Below are 16,676 nucleotides of genomic sequence, written 5' to 3'. Positions count from 1 at the left end.
TTCTAAAGTCTCCCTGAAAAAAAAAAAAAATACATAAAAAAACAGTGGGAGAGTAATATTGCCCTTTCAGCTTGTGTGCCAGTCTTGACTCCTGGGTGTGCCACCTCTCTCTCTCTCTAATTGTGGGCCATAGAAAGCCTATTTATTTTTTTGCTTTTTTTAATATTATTGGGTTTCTAAAGTCTCCCTGAAAAAAAAAAAAACCATAAAAAAACAGTGGGAGAGTAATATTGCCCTTTCAGCTTGTGTGCCAGTCTTGACTCCTGGGTGTGCCACCTCTCTCTCTCTAATTGTGGGCCATAGAAAGCCTATTTATTTTTTTGTTTTTTTTAATATTATTGGGTTTCTAAAGTCTCCGTGAAAAAAAAAATACATAAAAAAACAGTGGGAGAGTAATATTGCCCTTTCAGCTTGTGTGCCAGTCTTGACTCCTGGGTGTGCCACCTCTCTCTCTCTAATTGTGGGCCATAGAAAGCCTATTTATTTTTTTGCTTTTTTTAATATTATTTGGTTTTTAAAGTCTCCCTGAAAAAAAAAAAAAAAAACATAAAAAAACAGTGGGAGAGTAATATTGCCCTTTCAGCTTGTGTGCCAGTCTTGACTCCTGGGTGTGCCACCTCTCTCTCTCTAATTGTGGGTCATAGAAAGCCTATTTATTTTTTTCCTAGATTTGTGTTCTAAAATCTACCTCAACACAAAAACACTACATCAATCAGTGGGAGAAAAATATTGGCCTCAGTCAGGGCTTGTGTGCCACTCCTGTGTGTGCCATCTCTCATTCAGTGGCCCATACAAAGCCTATTTATTTTTTTGTTTTTTTTAATATTATTGGGTTTCTAAAGTCTCCCTGAAAAAAAAAAATACATAAAAAAACAGTGGGAGAGTAATATTGCCCTTTCAGCTTGTGTGCCAGTCTTGACTCCTGGATGTGCCACCTCTCTCTCTCTAATTGTGGGCCATAGAAAGCCTATTTATTTTTTTGCTTTTTTTAATATTATTGGGTTTCTAAAGTCTCCCTGAAAAAAAAAAATACATAAAAAAACAGTGGGAGAGTAATATTGCCCTTTCAGCTTGTGTGCCAGTCTTGACTCCTGGGTGTGCCACCTCTCTCTCTCTAATTGTGGGCCATAGAAAGCCTATTTATTTTTTTGTTTTTTTTAATATTATTGGGTTTCTAATGTCTCCGTGAAAAAAAAAAAAATACATAAAAAAACAGTGGGAGAGTAATATTGCCCTTTCAGCTTGTGTGCCAGTCTTGACTCCTGGGTGTGCCACCTCTCTCTCTCTAATTGTGGGCCATAGAAAGCCTATTTATTTTTTTGTTTTTTTTAATATTATTGGGTTTCTAAAGTCTCCGTGAAAAAAAAAAAAAAACATAAAAAAACAGTGGGAGAGTAATATTGCCCTTTCAGCTTGTGTGCCAGTCTTGACTCCTGGGTGTGCCACCTCTCTCTCTCTAATTGTGGGCCATAGAAAGCCTATTTTTTTTTTTTATTAGTATTTGGTTTCTAAATTGTCCCTGAAAAAAACATTTTATCTTATTTGGTTTCTAAAGTCTCCCTGAGAAAAAAAAAAAAAAATTAGGTGGGAGAATAATATTGACATTAGTGCTTGAGTGACAGTCCTGCGTGTGTGTCATCTCTGTGATTTTGTGCCACAGAAGACAGAGTGTGTAACATTGTGCCTGATTTTCCTTGTGGTCTCACCAACCTGTTAAGGGATATAGAAATCATACTGAAGTTATAGCTCACCGTGTAAGTTGTTTGACAGCAACAAATAAAGTTACTTTGGTTAATTTTTTAAAACAATGAGGAAGTCTGGTGCAAGAGGTCGTGGCCGTGGGCGTTCATTGTCAGCTGATAATGATGGTAGTGGTAGTGGAGCATCAGGTGGTCGTGGGGATAAAAATATTCCACCTAAGTCTGGAGCTGTGGAGCCAGTTTCGTCGTCTGGCTACACAAGGCCTCGAACGCTCTCTTTTCTGGGAGTAGGAAAAACGCTTTTAAAGCCGGAGCAGAAACAGCAAGTTTTGGCTTACATTGCAGACTCAGCCTCTAGCTCTTTTGCCTCCTCTTCTGAAACTGGTAAATGTAAAAGCAGCGCGTCGCTTGTGGATGTTCACGGTCAGGGACAAGTCGCTTCCTTGTCCTCCTCAGCAAAAACTACAACAAGAGAGAAGGATGCAGCAGGCGACACAACGGGTCACTCCATGGAGCTCTTTACACATACCGTCCCTGGCTTAGAAAGTGAAACACTTAACAGGCCATGCCCATTACAAGTAGATTCTGACATGGAGTGCACTGATGCACAGCCACAGCCAGAGTACTATGCTGCTCCTTTGACTCAGACCACCACATTGCCCTCTCAGGGTACAGATCCACAATCAGACCCTGATGAGACTATGTTGCCCCGCCACGAACGCTATACCACAGACCGACACAGTGACACAGACGAAGTTGCACACGAGCTCGAAGAGGAGGTAATAGATGACCCGGTTGTTGACCCCGATTGGCAGCCATTGGGGGAACAGGGTGCAGGCAGCAGTAGTTCAGAAGCGGAGGTGGAGGAGGGGCCGCAGCAGGCATCAACATCGCAACAGGTTCCATCTGCCGGGCCCCTATCTGGCCCAAAACGCGTGTCAAAGCCAAAACCTGTTGGAGCACAGCGTTGCCATCCGGTTAAAGCTCAGTCTGCAATCCCTGAAAAGGGATCCGATGCTAGGAAGAGTGCAGTCTGGCATTTTTTTAAACAACATCCAATTGATCAGCGCAAAGTCATGTGTCAAAAATGTTCTACTAGCTTAAGCAGAGGTCAGAATCTGAAAAGTCTCAATACTAGTTGCATGCATAGACACTTAACCACCATGCATTTTCAAGCCTGGACTAACTACCAAACGTCCCTTAAGGTTGTAGCACCCTCGGCCAATGAAGCTAGTCATCAACGCAACATCCCTTCCGTCACTGTAAGGCCACCATTTTCCGCACCACCGGCAGTATCTGTGCAGGTTTCTTTGCCAGCCAAAAGCAGTCAGGGTCAGGGAATCACCAGTTTTGTAGGCGGAAATATTGCATCTAGGGCACCGGCGGAAACAATACCGTCTCCAACCGTCTCTCAGTCTGCCATGTCCACCGGCACACCCGCAAGTTCCACGATCTCCATCTCTCCAGTTCAGCTCACACTACATGAGACTCTGGTTAGAAAAAAGAAATACTTATCCTCGCATCCGCGTACACAGGGTTTTAACGCCCACATAGCTAGACTAATCTCGTTAGAGATGATGCCCTACCGGTTAGTTGAAAGCGAAGCTTTCAAAGCCCTGATGGAGTACGCTGAACCACGATACGAGCTACCCAGTCGACACTTTTTTTCCAGAAAAGCCATCCCAGCCCTGCACCAGCATGTTAAACAGCGCATTGTCCATGCACTCAGGCAATCTGTGAGTACAAAGGTGCACCTGACAACAGATGAATGGACCAGTAGGCATGGCCAGGGACGTTATGTGTCCATCACGGCACACTGAGTGAATGTGGTGGATGCAGGGTCCACAGGGGACATCAATTTAGGGACAGTTGTGCCTAGCCCACGGTCTAGGAAACAGTTGGCTGTAGGCGTTCGCACCCCCTCCTCCTCCTCCTCCTCGTCCTCCTGCAGAAGCTACAGCTCTTCCACAGACCGCAGTCGGCCAACCACTCCATCGGCAGATGACACTGTTGCACACCAGTTGTCCCATTATGGGCCAGCTACTGGCAAGCGTCAGCAGGCTGTATTGGCTATGAAGTGTTTGGGCGACAACAGACACACCGCGGAAGTTCTGTCTGAGTTCTTGCAACAAGAAACGCAGTCGTGGCTGGGCACAGTAGATCTTGAGGCAGGCAAGGTAGTTAGTGATAACGGAAGGAATTTCATGGCTGCCATCTCCCTTTCCCAACTGAAACACATTCCTTGCCTGGCTCACACCTTAAACCTGGTGGTGCAGTGCTTATTGAAAACTTATCCTGGGTTCTCCGACCTGCTCCTCAAAGTGCGTGGACTTTGCTCACATATCCGACGTTCGCCTGTACACGCCAGCCGTATGCAGACCTATCAGCGGTCTTTGAACCTTCCCCAGCATCGCCTAATCATAGACGTTGCAACAAGGTGGAACTCAACACTGCACATGCTTCAGAGACTGTGCCAACAGAGGCGGGCTGTTATGTTTTTGTGGGAGGATACACATACACGGGCAGGCAGTAGGATGGCAGACATGGAGTTGTCAGGTGTGCAGTGGTCGAAGATACAAGACATGTGTCAAGTCCTTCAGTGTTTTGAGGAATGCACACGGCTGGTTAGTGCAGACAACGCCGTAATAAGCATGAGCATCCCCCTAATGCGTCTGCTGATGCAAAGTTTGACGCACATAAAGGAGCAGGCGTCTGCACCAGAGGAAGAGGAAAGCCTTGATGACAGTCAGCCATTGTCTGGTCAGGGCAGTGTACAGGACGAGGTAGCGGGCGAAGAGGAGGTGGAGGACGAGGAGGATGATGGGGATGAGTATATTTTTAATGCGGAACCTTTCCCGGGGGCACTGGAAATTGGTTGCGTGTCAAGGCCGGGTTCTGGTTTTTTGAGGGACACAAGTGACGTAGATTTGCCTGCAACTGCCCCTCACCCAATCACAACCGGAGATTTGACAACTGGAACTTTGGCCCACATGGCGGATTATGCCTTACGTGTCCTAAAAAGGGACACACGCATTACGAAAATGATGAACGATGACGATTACTGGTTGGCCTGCCTCCTTGATCCACGCTATAAAGGCAAATTGCAAAATATTATGCCACATGAGAACTTGGAACTAATATTAGCAACCAAACAATCAACTCTTGTTGACCGTTTGCTTCAGGCATTCCCAGCACACAGTGCACGTGATCGTTCTCACACGAGCTCAAGGGGGCAACAGACTAGGAGTGTTAGGGGTGCACACATCAGAAGTGGCGTTGGACAGAGGGGTTTTCTGACCAGGTTGTGGAGTGAGTTTGCTATGACCGCAGACAGGACAGGTACTGCTGCATCAATTGAAAGTGACAGGAGACAACATTTGTCCAGTATGGTTACTAACTATTTTTCATCCCTTATCGATGTTCTCCCTCAACCGTCATTCCCATTTGATTACTGGGCATCAAAATTAGACACCTGGCCAGAATTGGCAGAATATGCATTGCAGGAGCTTGCTTGCTCGGCAGCAAGTGTCCTATCAGAAAGAGTATTCAGTGCTGCAGGTTCAATATTAACCGAAAAAAGGACTCGTCTGGCTACCCAAAATGTTGACGATCTAACATTCATTAAAATGAACCACAACTGGATTTCGAAATCTTTTGCCACACCTTGCCCGGCCGACACCCAGCTTTCCTATGAAAAGCTCTTGCCTGTGGACTACTGTGAATTACTTTTCTAATGTCTAATTTGCTGCAGCTGATTGTCTAGCATACGACATGTTTACACCTCCCTAAATGGCCAAACTCCCCACACGGGGCCGTGGTATCGCACCCGTGAGACTGCTGTTTGTCTGAAGAGGTGGGTGTACTCGCTTTTGGTCGACGGCATTGCTACTGGGTTCCTCATAGTACAATAAAGTGTCTCTGGCGGTGGTGGTGCGCACCCAACGTCAGACACACTGTTGTAACATGAGGGGCCTTGGGCCTGTAACGCCGGCCACAAGAGAGTTCACCCACCCCCAGGTCAAACATTGCTCTACCACTTCCACAGTTATCTCTCACACTTCCACCAATGTTAAAGGGCCACTGTCACCCCCCCCCCAGGCGTTATAAACTAAAAGAGCCACCTTGTGCAGCAGTAATGCTGCAGTCTAACAAGGTGGCTCTTTTAGTTTTTGATTAAGTTATTACCGCAATAAAACGTTTTAAAAATTGGCCAAACGTACCAGCGATTGTACCGGGAGGCGGTCCGAAGCGTCCTCTATGAATCTTCAAACTGCCGTCACTCTTCTCTTCAGGGCCGATGGTACCCGCCCCCTTCGCGTTGTTGCTTCAAATCCGGCGCCTGCGCTGTGCGTGCCTGCCTGGGGCCTGCGCAGTCTTCTTTGGCCGTCATCACTCACACGCAGGGTGCCTGACTGCGTCTGTGCGGGCAGTGCGGCCGCCCTGTTACTGAATCCCCGCCCCGCACTGTGTTATTCATTATGCACACTGCGGGGCTGGCATTCCTGGGCATGCGCACTGCACTGCGCTGTTCAGGCCCTCCCCCATCTCGGACGTTCTCCCTTGTCTGACGTTCCCCCTGCTCCCCCGCCTTCCGGCATTATTTTCGGCTGCCAGATTCCAAAATCTGGTGAGGATTAGTGTATATGGCGGCAAGCTGCTGTGTGCTTTGTCTCTCTCTATGTGTTTGTATGTTTTAATGCAAATGCATATTTACACCAGCAGCAATGAAAATTTGGTACTTGTGTGGGTGGCCATAAATTACAAAGCACTGATGATCAATACTGTTTTTTGGGGGAGCATTATAGGTTTACATTGCGTTCGGGCAATACGTTTTGCGAATATAGCTAGCGTATTGCACCAGCGCAATGTCTTTAGCGGGATTGCTTTTGCCGATCCCGCTATCGCAGATCCACAATCTGCGATAGCGAGGAACGGAGCTGGGACGCTGAAAGCAGCATCTGAGGTCCGACTGAAAATAACGGCACATCGCAAGGGCGTGCCTAAAAAATGGCATGCGCTAGCGATGCGATCCAGATCCTAAACACATTGCGGTCAATGGGTGCGCTAACGGACCCGTTGCATGGCGTAACTTGCGACAATCACGCCATGCAGCGTACTCCTTTAGCGTTAACCCATTAACGCTTAGTGAACCTATTCGTAACGCACTGAACATCACTAAAGGAGGAGGGGTCTGCATTATACCACATCAAAGAACAATAAACGTTGAGGGGTGACCATTATTACACCGTACTGCAGATCAATGCACGGTCAGGGGTCTGCATTATTATACCGCACTGATCATCAATAAACGGTGAGGGGGGATCATTATTATTCTGCACTATAGATCTATAAACGGTCATGGTGGAGCATTGAGTGGAGCACTTAAATACGTGGCACTGAAATACGTGGCACAGAAATACGTTGCACTGAAATACGTGGCACGTGGCACTGAAATACGTGGCACGTGGCACTGAAATACGTGGCACTGAAATACGTGGCACGTGGAACTGAAATACGTGGCACTGAAATACGTGGCACTGAAATACGTGACACTGAAATACGTGGCACTGAAATACGTGGCACGTGGCACTGAAATACGTGGCACGTGGCACTGAAATACGTGACACGTGGCACTGAAATACGTTGCACTGAAATACGTGGCACGTGGCACTGAAATACGTGGCACTGAAATACGTGGCACGTGGCACTGAAATACGTGGCACGTGGCACTGAAATACGTGGCACTGAAATACGTGGCACGTGGCACTGACGTGGCACGTGGCACTCAGTGCAACGTATTTCAGTGCCACGTATTTCAGTGCCACGTGCCACGTATTTCAGTGCCACGTGCCACGTGTTTCAGTGCCACGTGCCACGTATTTTAGTGCCACGTGCCACGTATTTCAGTGCCACGTATTTCAGTGCCACGTGCCACGTATTTCAGTGCAACGTATTTCTGTGCCACGTGTCACGTATTTCAGTGCCACGTGCCACGTATTTCAGTGCCACGTGCCACGTATTTCAGTGCCACGTGCCACGTATTTCAGTGCCACGTATTTCAGTGCCACGTATTTCAGTGCCACGTATTTCAGTGCCACGTGCCACGTATTTCAGTGCCACGTGCCACGTATTTCAGTGCCACGTGCCACGTATTTCAGTGCCACGTATTTCCGTGCCACGTGCCACGTATTTCAGTGCAACGTATTTCTGTGCCACGTATTTCAGTGCCACGTGCCACGTATTTCAGTGCCACGTGCCACGTATTTCAGTGCAACGTATTTCTGTGCCACGTATTTCAGTGCCACGTATTTAAGTGCTCCACTCAATGCTCCACCATGACCGTTTATAGATCTATAGTGCGGAATAATAATGATCCCCCCTCACCGTTTATTGATGATCAGTGCGGTATAATAATGCAGACCCCTGACCGTGCATTGATCTGCAGTACGGTGTAATAATGGTCACCCCTCAACGTTTATTGTTCTTTGATGTGGTATAATGCAGACCCCTCCTCCTTTAGTGATGTTCAGTGCGTTACGAATAGGTTCACTAAGCGTTAATGGGTTAACGCTAAAGGAGTACGCTGCATGGCGTGATTGTCGCAAGTTACGCCATGCAACGGGTCCGTTAGCGCACCCATTGACCGCAATGTGTTTAGGATCTGGATCGCATCGCTAGCGCATGCCATTTTTTAGGCACGCCCTTGCGATGTGCCGTTATTTTCAGTCGGACCTCAGATGCTGCTTTCAGCGTCCCAGCTCCGTTCCTCGCTATCGCAGATTGTGGATCTGCGATAGCGGGATCGGCAAAAGCAATCCCGCTAAAGACATTGCGCTGGTGCAATACGCTAGCTATATTCGCAAAACGTATTGCCCGAACGCAATGTAAACCTATAATGCTCCCCCAAAAAACAGTATTGATCATCAGTGCTTTGTAATTTATGGCCACCCACACAAGTACCAAATTTTCATTGCTGCTGGTGTAAATATGCATTTGCATTAAAACATACAAACACATAGAGAGAGACAAAGCACACAGCAGCTTGCCGCCATATACACTAATCCTCACCAGATTTTGGAATCTGGCAGCCGAAAATAATGCCGGAAGGCGGGGGAGCAGGGGGAACGTCAGACAAGGGAGAACGTCCGAGATGGGGGAGGGCCTGAACAGCGCAGTGCAGTGCGCATGCCCAGGAATGCCAGCCCCGCAGTGTGCATAATGAATAACACAGTGCGGGGCGGGGATTCAGTAACAGGGCGGCCGCACTGCCCGCACAGACGCAGTCAGGCACCCTGCGTGTGAGTGATGACGGCCAAAGAAGACTGCGCAGGCCCCAGGCAGGCACGCACAGCGCAGGCGCCGGATTTGAAGCAACAACGCGAAGGGGGCGGGTACCATCGGCCCTGAAGAGAAGAGTGACGGCAGTTTGAAGATTCATAGAGGACGCTTCGGACCGCCTCCCGGTACAATCGCTGGTACGTTTGGCCAATTTTTAAAACATTTTATTGCGGTAATAACTTAATCAAAAACTAAAAGAGCCACCTTGTTAGACTGCAGCATTACTGCTGCACAAGGTGGCTCTTTTAGTTTATAACGCCTGGGGGGGGGTGACAGTGGCCCTTTAAGTCTATGCGCTGACATCCTTCCATACCTGCCACTGACAATACCATTGTGTTGACATGTATGATGGTACTTAACATAGTCAGGGGCAGTGTCCTCTATTTACCACAGTAAATACTTTGCGCAAAATTAGTAGGTCTGAAACAACGCAGAGGATCCCACCCCTGAACCTAATGATTGCACCCTTTAGTGTTTTTGTTTTGTTTTAATGCGAGACATTCACATTTAGTTGTTGTTTTGGACTACTAACTGGCAGACACTCATTACAATCGGCCTCCGTTGACCAGACCACTGCTGCCCGTGTACCCCTGTAACTAATAATAAAGTGCCTACAGCCAGCCCAATTTAATTATGTTAGGCCTTTGAAGCCTGTCTGCGGTCCCTCCTTCCACTAGGCCTCCACTGACCAGACCACTGCTGCCCGTGTACCCCTGTAACTAATAATAAAGTGCCTACAGCCAGCCCAATTTAATTATGTTAGGCCTTCGAAGCCTGTCTGCGGTCCCTCCTTCCACTAGGCCTCCACTGACCAGACCACTGCTGCCCGTGTACCCCTGTAACTAATAATAAAGTGCCTACAGCCAGCCCAATTTAATTATATTAGGCCTTCGAAGCATGTCTGCGGTCCCTCCTTCCACTAGGCCTCCACTGACCAGACCACTGCTGCCCGTGTACCCCTGTAACTAATAATAAAGTGCCTACAGCCAGCCCAATTTAATTATGTTAGGCCTTCGAAGCCTTTCTGCGCTCCCTCCTTCCACTAGGCCTCCACTGACCAGACCACTGCTGCCCGTGTACCCCTGTAACTAATAATAAAGTGCCTACAGCCAGCCCAATTTAATTATGTTAGGCCTTCGAAGCCTTTCTGCGCTCCCTCCTTCCACTAGGCCTCCACTGACCAGACCACTGCTGCCCGTGTACCCCTGTAACTAATAATAAAGTGCCTACAGCCAGCCCAATTTAATTATGTTAGGCCTTCGAAGCCTTTCTGCGCTCCCTCCTTCCACTAGGCCTCCACTGACCAGACCACTGCTGCCCGTGTACCCCTGTAACTAATAATAAAGTGCCTACAGCCAGCCCAATTTAATTATGTTAGGCCTTCGAAGCCTTTCTGCGCTCCCTCCTTCCACTAGGCCTCCACTGACCAGACCACTGCTGCCCGTGTACCCCTGGAACCAATTATAAAGTGCATAGAGCCTATTTTTTAATTTAATTTAATATTAATAAAGCCAGGATGAACTACGATATACCACGCTATGAGCTACCCAGTTGACAATTCTTTTGCGAGAAAAGCCATCCCACCCCTCCACCTGCATGTTAAAGACCGCATTGTCCTTGCATTCTGTCAATTTGTCAGTCCAAAGGTATACCTGACAACAGACACATGGACCTGTAGGCCTGGCCACGGAAGGTTACGTGTCCTTTGTGGCTCAATGTGTTAATGTATTGGATGCATGGTCCACACAGGGGACAGCCTGCAAAGTCTGTCTGCAGTCCCTAATTCAAGTTGGCCTCAACTGAATAAAGCTGAGCTTCTACCTTCTGGCTCTGATTAACTGCTGTTTTTAAAAAAATTGGCTTTTCCGTCCTTCTAAAGGTGTCTGCCCCTGCCTGGTGTTGTCCTCAACTGAATAAAGCTGATCTTCAACCTTCAGTTCCAAATTACCATTTTTAAAAATGCAATTGGCTGTTCCGGCCTACTAAAGGTGTCTGTCTGCCCCTGCCTGGTGTTGTCCTCAACTGAATAAAGCTGAGCTTCAACCTTCAGTTCCAAATTACCATTTTTAAAAATGCAATTGGCTGTTCCGGCCTACTAAAGGTGTCTGTCTGCCCCTGCCTGGTGTTGTCCTCAACTGAATAAAGCTGAGCTTCAACCTTCAGTTCCAAATTACCATTTTTAAAAATGCAATTGGCTGTTTCGGCCTACTAAAGGTGTCTGTCTGCCCCTGCCTGGTGTTGTCCTCAACTGAATAAAGCTGTGCTTCAACCTTCAGTTCCAAACATACAACAAAAAACTGGTACAATACAAAAAGTGGCCTCCAGCTACAAAAACTTTCTCCTACAAGTAGTTAACTGACAGTTTTTTTTCCAGTGAAAACACAGATATGGCATCCAACGAGTGTTGTCCTGTCTCGTCTTCTTTATATTATTGCCAAGAAGCTGCAACTGAATAAAGCTGTGCTTCAACCTTCTGTTCCAAATTACCATTTTTAAAAATGCAATTGGCTGTTCCGGCCTACTAAAGGTGTCTGTCTGCCCCTGCCTGGTGTTGTCCTCAACTGAATAAAGCTGAGCTTCAACCTTCAGTTCCAAATTACCATTTTTAAAAATGCAATTGGCTGTTCCGGCCTACTAAAGGTGTCTGTCTGCCCCTGCCTGGTGTTGTCCTCAACTGAATAAAGCTGAGCTTCAACCTTCAGTTCCAAATTACCATTTTTAAAAATGCAATTGGCTGTTCCGGCCTACTAAAGGTGTCTGTCTGCCCCTGCCTGGTGTTGTCCTCAACTGAATAAAGCTGAGCTTCAACCTTCAGTTCCAAATTACCATTTTTAAAAATGCAATTGGCTGTTCCGGCCTACTAAAGGTGTCTGTCTGCCCCTGCCTGGTGTTGTCCTCAACTGAATAAAGCTGAGCTTCAACCTTCAGTTCCAAATTACCATTTTTAAAAATGCAATTGGCTGTTCCGGCCTACTAAAGGGGTCTGCCCCTGCCTGGTGTTGTCCTCATCTGAATAAAGCTGAGCTTCAACCTTCAGTTCCAAACATACAACAAAAAACTGGTACAATACAAAAAGTGGCCTCCAGCTACAAAAACTTTCTCCTACAAGTAGTTAACTGACAGTTTTTTTTCCAGTGAAAACACAGATATGGCATCCAACGAGTGTTGTCCTGTCTCGTCTTCTTTATATTATTGCCAAGAAGCTGCAACTGAATAAAGCTGTGCTTCAACCTTCTGTTCCAAATTACCATTTTTAAAAATGCAATTGGCTGTTCCGGCCTACTAAAGGGGTCTGCCCCTGCCTGGTGTTGTCCTCAACTGAATAAAGCTGAGCTTCTACCTTCTGCCTCTTATTAACTGCTGTTTTTTAAAAAAATTGGCTGTTCCGGCCTACTAAAGGTGTCTGTCTACCCCTGCCTGGTGTTGTCCTCAACTGAACAAAGCTGAGCTTCCACATTCTGGCTTTCGCCCTATACTATCAGATATTAAACTGCATTTGGCCTACTAGTGTGGTTAGGCCCTTGAAACAGTGTCTGCTGCTCTTGGGTTTGCTACTCCACTGAACAAAGCAATGCCGCCTGTTTAGTCCTGTTACCAATTTTGAACTGCATTTAGCCTACTTTATTCTTTGGCCCTATATCTGTTTCCTCCTCATCCTGCCCATTGCCCAGCCACTGCTAGATGAGTCTGCTGGTACATTGACCTAGACCACTACATTCCCCTTATACTCTACACAGCCAGAATCTGACCCTGCTGAAAGTAAGGTTCCCCTTCCCGCATGTTATACCACCTTACACAGGGACAGAGAGGAAGGTGCAGATGAAAGTGCAGGTTCCTTCATCAGGTGGGGGGGCATACTCGTTGGCGACGTCACTGGCACAGGGCCCCTCAGAGTACGCAAAAGTGTCGCTGCTGGTGGGAGGCGCCCCCGCCATGCAAACACACCGCCGTACTTTGAGGGGCCCTGTGCCAGTGCCAATGCGAACGAGTGGGCCCCCCCTGCTTGCTCAGGATCACAGCACTTGCAACGTTGAAATACTTACCTTTCCCTGCAACACCGCCGTGACGTAGTCCGCATTTCCCGGGCCCACGAAAAACTTGAGCCAGCCCTACTCCCCCCACAACTTTTGCCAAATGACCCCCAATTCCCTATGCCCAACTATTATTATAAAGTTAATTAAGATTGACAAGCTTCAGAAACAAGAATGGATGTTTTTGGCATTAAAATGGGCACTGCAGGTGTTTTCCTGGCCTCCACTCACTGCCGACTATGCTTCCCCATTGACTTGCATTGGGTTTCGTGTTTCGGTCGATCCCCGACTTTTAGCGATAATCGGCCGACTGCACTCGACTCGACTCTGGACAAAATCGGGTTTCACAAAACCCGACTCGATCTTAAAAAAATGAAAGTCGCTCAACTCTACGTCCCACATTATGTGGCGAAGAGACCTCACAGTTGACAGTGTGAAAAATACATCGGTAAAAACAATTCTTGAACTGCCTTTAAGTGTTAATTCTGCCAAAAATCTAAATAAGTTTAAGTTCACATGTATGCTACACAGTACAATGAACACTTATGTAAGGTTTCTGTCTAAATGTATGAAAAATATGATTCAGACTAAACATCCACTGGAACCATTCATTGTAATGGCCTCATTATAAAAGGTGAAGTCACACTGGATTTTATCTGGACTTCTTTTTTTTCCAATATCCATGTTTTTAGGGGTGCACAAACGTAGAGTGGACCACATTTTAGTGCTTGCCTAAAAAAGCAGGACAGCCCTAAGTTGTGTTCTAGGGGGAAAACACTCTTAATAGTTAACAGGGTGTGTGTCTCCAGAAACACAAGATGGGCACAAGGTTTTGGGCATAAAATGTCCATTGCCTGCTTATATCCAGAAAATGCCTGTAGTGTAAAAAAAATGCAAAGAAAAATTCCCAAAGGGATTTAATTTCCAAAATGGGGTCACGTTTGATTGTTTTCTGCTTTTCTGGAACCTCAGGCGCTCTGCACACCGTGCTTGAAAACTATACCAGCAGAAAATACGCTCCTTGTGAAATTCAGAATTTGAATATAAAGTTTTAATGGGTAAAAAGGAGATTTTAATAATATAAAATTAGGTAACACACCTGTGGGATGAAAATGCCCTCCACTTTATTTCTTGAGGGGTATACTTTTCCAAATGGACTCACATCTGGTGTGTTTCTGCTGTTCTGGCACCCCAGTGGCTTGCAAGTGCAACATGGCTTCGCCCTCTGCAATCTAGTACAGTTACATTTGTGCCCCAAAAAATCAAAATACAAGTAGCATTTCTTCCCTTCCAAGCCCTGCCACATGCCCAAATTATATATTATGATCATAAATGGGAAATTGCTCCATACAGAAATTCTGTAACACCCTTTAGTGATAATTCTATCATAATACCCACTGTGAAAATGAATAGTTTCCACTTTGCATTAAGTTCTGTGAAGCATCTAAAGGGTTAACAAACTTGACAGCAATCATATTAATCAGGCTGAGGCAGATGTGAGTAATTTGGAAGCTTGCATTAGATATTGAGGAGCAAAATTCAACACTGATGACAACTGACACAATCTTAAGAGGAGCACGCTGCTCACTGTGCAGGCAGGTAGTGACATAAAAGTGAAGGATCTTTTTCTCTATGTATAAAAATATCAATCTGATTGAAGCAAACCTGTAATCTTGTGTTCTAGAATTTTTGTTATGAATAACAGTGAGATATTAAAGAAAAAGTTAGGTACTTACCAGTACTTTAACTCCTGCTTTGGACTTTTTAACTCCACTTGTTCACAGCCAATTAGTTCAGGAAGTGCATTATGGGGAATTCTAGTTCTCTTCATAGTGTATGTTTTATGTGACATACCCTTACTGACACCTTGTGGACATTATTTTCTAAAGTTACTTTGCTTTTATTTTCTAAAGTTACTTTGCTTACATACATTATTCTGAAGGCTTGTTCAGACATCCTAACTTTTTTAGTCTCTGCAAATCGGCCTTATTTTAATCTAACTTTTGTTAGTAGCACTGATTCCAAGACCAAATAAATATAACGCCAAGCTGTTAATGTACCTAGAATGATGACTACAAAGACCTGACTGCTGTACATTATGACACCTGAAACCATAATCCTGGGACGAGGACCAATGTGGCTGTCCCTCGTGAAGGCCTCTTAATCCCGTAGCCCACGTGGTCTCCAGACCACGTTCCGAATATCATTATGTCCAGAACGAAAGTAGGACTCATTGCTCAAGAGGATAAACCTTCATTCCAACTTTCATTAGCAACTTGCTCTGCACCCTGATGGACTTTGAGAGGGCGGGTGTCCCTGGGAGATCAGTAGCTAGTTGTCTGGCTCACAGCCCAATGTCAAATGACTTATGATAGTTTGTGTGCAAACTGTTTGTCACGTTAATTTCACTAGCATTACAGAATAAAATCAGCCGTGGAAACAATGGTACTGCCACTTCTCCAAAAGGGACCCAAGAGCTGGTTTTCAACACAATAACACAAGGAAGCATGTTCCTTGTGCTACAGTGAGCAGCCTGTGTGGTCAAAACATGGTACCATAGTCTGCAGCATATCTGAACTTGTTTTTTATCATGCATGTTTGGGACATCATTGATCAGCAACTGGAAAGGAAGCTGATCTTCATGATTTGCACAACTGCATGCACCGTTTCAGAGTATTCCTTACAACATTAATAACTCAATTGCCAAAGCATGTAAGTGTGGGGATTCTACCGCCTACCGCCTCAATGCATTAATCTAACTTTACCTGTGTGGCCCATTCAAAAAATAAAAAAATAAATAAACAAAACCATAATCAGGTTCCTCTCATCATGTTCTCACACACTTTATGCAGTTAATAGCACTCTGTGTCTGTACTGCTACATACTTTTGCAGTTAACTGGTTCATGCAGCTTTACATGAACACCCGAGCCTTACACTATGGCTGGTCCAAATAACTAAATAACCTCTCGTGTCTCCCCTTTTCCTCATAGTTTGTAAGCTTGCGAGCAGGGCCCTCATTCCTCCTGGTATCTGTTTTGAACTGTGATTTCTGTTATGCTTAATGTCTATTGTCTGTACAAGTCCCCTCTATAAGTTGTAAAGCGCTGCGGAATGTGTTGGCGCTATATAAATAAAATTATTATTATTATTTATTATTATTCTTCACTTTGTTCTCATATTTGATGATGAATGAACAGAATTGTTTTTTAAAATGATTCAGTTTTTCCATTATTTATCCTTTTTCTATATGTGAAATAATGTGAAAGGCTGCTATTTTCAGGTTGCTGTTGCCTAATGCTATTTTCAATATATGTCTGTATTATTTCTTGTACTTTTCCTTAAAGTAACTTTGCTTTCTACTTACTGTTTAGCCATTTTTAATATATTTGAATAGGGATGAGCGAACCCAAATGGGAAAGTTCGGAGTCCGAACCGAACACCTAGTGTCCTTTACCGATCCTAGGTAAAAACACAAACTTTTTACTATGTGGGCTTATTCCCACTTGCGATGAAATTGGACGAATTCAATCTGATAAAATATCAGATTGAATTCAATCTGATAAAACATCGGATTGAATTCGGACCAATGTTAATCTATGATTGTGT

The 16,676-nt window shown here is 45.5% G+C and overlaps 1 protein-coding gene across 1 annotated transcript in view; it reads right to left on the bottom strand.

The window, feature by feature from the left end:
* Positions 1-14,875, bottom strand: part of LOC143764711 (NXPE family member 1-like) — a 764,240-nt gene extending 749,365 nt beyond the window's left edge. The window contains exon 1 of the mRNA XM_077250568.1: positions 14,806-14,875. The gene's annotated coding sequence lies outside the window, so the exon portion shown is untranslated. The remainder of the gene's footprint in view (positions 1-14,805) is intronic.
* Positions 14,876-16,676: the final 1,801 nt, after the last annotated feature.

The sequence above is a fragment of the Ranitomeya variabilis genome, chromosome 4, assembly GCF_051348905.1.
Source record: "Ranitomeya variabilis isolate aRanVar5 chromosome 4, aRanVar5.hap1, whole genome shotgun sequence".
Taxonomy (NCBI): Eukaryota; Metazoa; Chordata; class Amphibia; order Anura; family Dendrobatidae; genus Ranitomeya; species Ranitomeya variabilis.
This window is presented reverse-complemented; position numbering and strand designations above follow the sequence as displayed.